At 36.8% G+C, this 6,343-nt stretch overlaps 1 pseudogene; it reads right to left on the reverse strand.

Annotated features, from left to right (window-relative positions):
• Positions 1-200: 200 nt before the first annotated feature.
• LOC120114296 lies at positions 201-5,877 on the reverse strand (annotated as a pseudogene).
• Positions 5,878-6,343: the final 466 nt, after the last annotated feature.

Raw genomic sequence — 6,343 nt, forward strand, 5'->3', positions numbered from 1 at the left:
ATGATGCAAATAAAATCCAATGTTGTAACATTTAACATTCATTATGTTCAATGCTAATGATTTAGGGAAATTTCTTCCCCTCCAACCTTCTACATCAAAACAATAGGTTAAAAATATATTATTAAAAATTTATTTAAACCGTGGATGTAATTGGTTGGCAACCTGTTCAATCCAATTGCAACATACTAACCTTACATTGTTCCATTTTTCTAATATCTGGAATTCCCTAGATAGTAGCATTACACGAATCTCAAAACACCAAAATTATGGGTCATCATTCATGAATTGATCCCTTCACGGCTGAGGAGGTCTTTCATCTCATGAATCTCCTCCTACGCCCCCTCGTGGGGGTTGCACCGACTTCCATGGTTCTGTCCGGACTTTGCTCTTCGTCGTCGCTTGTTTTATCGGATCGCCATCTCAGCCCTTCATGTGCATTTTTGTCCTCAAACCCCCACGGCTGCAAATATCCAAAATAGGAACGAAGTGACAGGATGATATAGGAAAGACTTAAAAAGGAAAATAATATAAGAGATTGGAAAAGAATGAGAAAATAGTAAAAATCAAAATCTTTACCTCCAAGAGACGTCCATCAAGTTTTCAGTAGGAAGCACATTCCGATGAGCGTCATCTCTATCTGATTGACTCCTTACCAGAAATATTTGGACCTAAGTTATTTGCAGAACCATCAAACAATGGAAAGTTACTGCTAGGCGTAGAAGCAGGATTAGCTGTTACCCTTCGGAATAAGGAGGACTGGCATTGCGGACTTGGTTAACAATCACCTTCTGAAATGATTTTATCATATTGTTTATTTCTCATAGGCGTCTGCTTGAAACCTCTCTTGATGAACTCTGACTGATACCTTTTAATGGTGTAACAGATATGGGACTCACACGATGAATTCCAGGACTCGAGATATTCTCAAATTTGAAGTTTTTGCTTCCTTTAACATTTGATAATCTTCCTGCATCTGCAAATAACCTCTCCAGGAGAATTGATGCAGATCCGTGTACGAGCTTCAACATGAGAATTGCTGACATATCCATCCAATATTTTAGGAATTTCAGAAACAGGTGGTCTCAAAGGAGATGTCATATGGTCTGGTCGTAGAACAATAGAATCAGAAGGGGAGGGGACCAACAAACTCGCTGATTTTGGTTCTTGCAATTCACGGAAACCGGTTCTTGTTGGCATTTCATCCTCCTGACGAGAAGCAACAACTATCTCAGGCAATGTTCCAGTCTATACTCGTTGCAGGACTTCTGGGAGCAATTCTATACCTTAATCCTATTGGAGATGGTGTAAGCAAGTCAATAGTTTCGTTATAAAAGCTACTTGCTACCAGTAAACCTTCATACTTCACCAATAACGGAAAACATAAGATAGAAATGGGAGATTTGAATTTATTTAAATAGCAGCAACAATGACACTCAAAAGTTTAAACCACTTGCAACCAATTTTTTTCTCCTCTGACGATGTGATTCCATCCTGATAGACCTTCAAGAAAATTTTCATCGCCAGAATGAGTTGAAATGAAGTCTTCCTCCAAGCTCCAAATTTTAAGACTGACTTGATATGCCTCGAGATACCGATAGCGCTGGATTAATAACAGAAATCAAGTTAACAGGCTCCAGTAATACATTAATACACGGTTAGAATAATCCACTTAACCTTGAAAAGAAGCACTCCTAAAAAATGATGTTAGAATCCATTGGATTGGCAAAGAATTAGAATTATAGAGAATCTGACAGTTAAAATGAGAATCACAAAAACAGAAGTCCTAAATACAGGCAAAGCATCCATGGGCTGGGACCTAAATGTTCTATCATTCAGTGAAGCAGTATCTGGATATCAAGTTAATATGACACAAGACTCAAGATAATATGTATCACTTCATGATCTTCCATAGCTCCATACATTACTTGAAGATAGAATACACCAAGGAGACTTCCAATAGTCGAAGTGGGGTCATCAGTTGCACAATCTAACAGGCATTTGTGGATATATTTCTCCTCTTCACCATTCCATGGTAACTCTATTATTTGATCGACCACATTCCTCCTGATGCATAAACAACTCAGTGACCAGTACTTCTATCCACTCCATCCAGGACCTGCATTGACTTTTCAAGTCATCAAATGCATCCCTGCTCGGTTCATATTTGACCTTCTTTTCCCGGGCTTTTGTACAGATCATTCGCTGATATGCAAATGCTTCAGTCAAAAGTGCACCCTCCACTTTCACCCGAACAATAGTAACAGCCTCACCAAGAGAAACCATCTGTGATCCACCATCACGACCAGATCCAAGTATCACCATTTGTGCTGCCCTAGGATTCTGCCTTTCTAAAAGAACTTGTGCAATCTTTGGATGAGTTTCTGGGCCCAAGATCTCAGGGAGAAGTTGATGACACTCCTGAGACATATGATTGGGGAAAATGACCATGTGGAATTATGTTAGGAATGACAGACAATAGTTCTAAACCGTCATCCCCTTAAACAAGTACCATGGTTCTCCACAAGAAACGGGCCACAATAATATGGTAAATAATTAATTTGGGTTCTTTAAACTCCAAACATTTCTTCTGGATTTAGCAGAGAGGAGCTAGAGGAACTATATTAATTCACTCAGATTTTAGTCTATCAGAGGTTATAACTCACAATTCAAAAAGAAACTATCTTTATTCTGGGTGAAAATAAAACCTCATATGGACAGAATTAGTGGTCAAACATTAAAGATAATACAAATTAGTTTAAGCTTTAACCAGCACCGGTAAAATTCGCTGCATGACAAGTAACAACAGTTTGCAATATTCAAGTCTTATGAATACAGATATGGTTTGCATCAAAGCTTAGGCTAGGCATGCATGTCAGAATTATAATCTATTTAGCAATATACTTCAATAGTCACTTTCTAAACCAATTGGACACTCATAAGTCGTACCAGTCTACCATCACAGCATAACTTAATGGCAATAGAAACCATCAGAGTCAGACTACTCCATCTAGTGAAGTAGTAAGTAGCAGTGAATTTAACGGCGCAAACAACCTAGAATATGGTTATACAATTAATCTGAAATATGCAAACATAGAGTAAAAATGGAACTTAATCAAACAAGCTTTTATAAGAATAGATACAGAAATTACCAGTAAAGCTTCATGCGAGTGGTCATCCAGAAGACAGAAAGTGAATGATTCAAGTAGTGAGTGCCTGCTTATACCAAAGGAGACTGCAAAGTCATCAATGATATCCCTCCATTCTTCCTCAGGCCTACTCCAATGCCGATCAAACAGATAATACACAAACTAAATCTCAGTTAAGAAAAATTAAATGAGCGAGCCCAATAAAAAGATGTTCAATCAACAGAAGAACCCTAAATGAAAATAAGTTAGAAAGAGAAGGATACCATTGCTTGCTTCGCAACCACCAAATCAGAAGCACCATGTAGAAAGAGGATGTCCACAGCAGCTCGAAGACTTTCAAATGGATAACATCCTGCCATTCCCCCTATTTTAGAATGAAAAAAGAACAAGGCGTCATTCTTCTGCAAAAAGGCAAAATCTGACCTTCCCCCATCTCCTCGTATATATCAAGATTTGCATCTTCAATGAAAAGAAAAGCACCCTGTCCGGTGGAGTCGGCTGAGAGATCTAACAACTCAGGCAGAGGCCATGCAAGCGCAATTGCAGCTTATTTCCTTTTACAGACATGATTACGCCAGGATATCAAATCAGCATGACGAGACCTCACATCTTCCAAGATTTGGTGCCTTATACACCATATTGATTATTGTGGAAAATATAAAACAAATATTGTGGAAAATATCGATTATTGTATCATTTTAAGATAGTATATTCTTCATTTAAAACAAATATCGAATGCTAAAACGAGTATCAATGCCGCAATCCATGTTACTCGGACTTGGGTGTAAGTGTCGGATATTTGAAAGATTCTTGGAGGTCATATCCCCATATCCAAGTGTTGGACACAGGTATTTAATGAAAAATGAAGAATCCGAACAACATAGGCCACAATAATGTACAGTACCAAAAGACAAAAAGATGAACACATCAACATTGCCTCAAGAAGACCAGATAAATGCAATGTCCAACTGAAAGCCATTAATTGCTCACAAATTCCAACTTCCAAGCTCCACTTGCTATAATTTTTAGTTCTTTACTCAGCTGATATCAAGATTGCAAGTTCCAAGACTTTGCTACAAACATATTGCTCTTAAAAGATGCTAAAATAGGGTAAAGCAATCGCTTAACTGAATCAAACCTGCTTTGTCTTCAATATGCTATCTTGAAGGTTGTGCAAGTCATGAAGCTGTGCTGAAAGACGACCCTTGAAAGATGAATCCAAAACTTCAAGCACATTGGATAAGCTGGCCATATGTACAGAAAACTTTAGAAATGAACCTAACCTATTTTTCATCTCTTCTAGCTCAAGATAATCTGATAAAACCAGTTAGGAACACCAAACACGCAATGTATAGACAAAAGGCTAAATAGCATAGTTCTCAAAGCATTTCATAAATTTTCAAGGATACATATACGTTGAAGTTCTGTTGCCATGTTTTTAAATGTCCACTTGACCCAATCCTTGACAACCTTCTCATCCAGCAACAAAGCAGTGACAGCATCACTGGCAACAGCAGTTTCATCCATACATATATCTGTAACATCTGTTGTTTTATGTTAAATGAACCATGGATTTGTAACAAACAACCAAGGCAGCTGTAACCAGGACATGTTATAAAAAAATATAAGAAAATCAGTATGCCCTACAGTGTTAAAATGTGACCAAGAGAAAAGCAAAAGGATACAATGACAAATCAAAGAAGCCAAGTTACTCTCCAAGGCTACATCAAAGAAAGAATAAAGCCGTTGGACATCAGCTGTGAGTTGATTATTTCCATCTTCTTTTTCTTGAAACCTCTCATCACATCTTCTAGAGATGAGGCCAGCATCTACGCATTCATCAAAAAGGCAAGGTGATATCTATTGTCAACACTTTTTATCAACAGAATTCTACAAATTGGACAAATATCACAGCGTTGACTACACTCCGCACATAGAGAAGCATGTCCACATGAGTTTAACGCATATTGTACATATCGTCCACAGTTTCTTAAGTCTCTAGCTGCTCGACAGTGCTCACTTTTTGCCTCGTTGACTAACTCACTAAGGTCGATAGTTGCCAAGTGTTCCAAAGCTACCTGAAATTTAAATTACAACCTCCTATAATTCCCCATACTAAAAATTTCCTATAAACAGCACTAATAAGCTATGTAATAATTTCTTCATACATTACATGATAAGCTACATATCCATTCCAACGTGATTTTTTTTAATGTTTAATTGAACTTAAACCCTAGTAGTTGCCAAAAAAAAGGTTCCTAATATCCGATACTGTGCAAGCAAATGTATACTTAATTCGCTTGCTACAGCACCATTATAAAATATAAAGCCTAAAAGAAGAAGCAAAAACCCTAAGAAACGTAAAGGGCATAGGGGTTTTGCAGGTGACAGTTAGGGAAGAGTACCTGAACGGCTCGGCTACTGAAGTTGGGTTGAAGAGGAGAAACCGGTGATCTAAAGGTGTCGCCGCCATTACTTATGATGCAGGAAGAGAAAAACGGAACGTTGATTTCCGATTTCTCCATTTAGTTTCCAGTTCTGGTAATGGATTTGCGGAGTAAAGTTTCAGTGTGTTCTCAATCCCTTTTAAAATAGGAAAAACAAAATCATTATTACAGTTCGATTTGTCTTTTTGAATTTTTACGTAGAAATTTGGATCGTCGGTGAAAATGCCATTCCCAGGCCGAATGGGCGATTAAAGTTTTCGCCCTAAAATGGGGAGGTCGGGTCCGAAGGGTCAGGTAGGCCAATCTCGGTATTTTTCGTGGTATTATCAATATGATTGAATCAAAATCGCACACAAATGGAATTCCCACCTTTCCTTTTTCACGGTATTTTTCGAACTATGATATTTTTAAATTAGCCAAATCTATTGAGTCGGTTCATCAAGTTACTTATATATTTAATATTTATGATGTTGAAATTTAAAATCTTAAAAAAAAAATCTTTTAACAATTAAAGTCTCTTGATATTGTATATATCCCTTTAAAATTTGATGCATAATTTTAAAATGTTGGTACAGTTTACACTTTTTCTTAAAATTTTATTAGTGTCAAGCTTATTTAAAGATAAATTTAAAATTTATGTATACATTTTGATTTAATTTATAATATAGTATAAAAAACTGATTTATTGTCATTGTGTATACACAAACTTTTATTGAATTCAATAATTAAGATAAAGTATACTAAATCAAA

This window comes from Hibiscus syriacus, unplaced genomic scaffold, assembly GCF_006381635.1.
Source record: "Hibiscus syriacus cultivar Baekdansim isolate YM2019G1 unplaced genomic scaffold, ASM638163v2 tig00110221_pilon, whole genome shotgun sequence".
NCBI lineage: Eukaryota > Viridiplantae > Streptophyta > Magnoliopsida > Malvales > Malvaceae > Hibiscus > Hibiscus syriacus.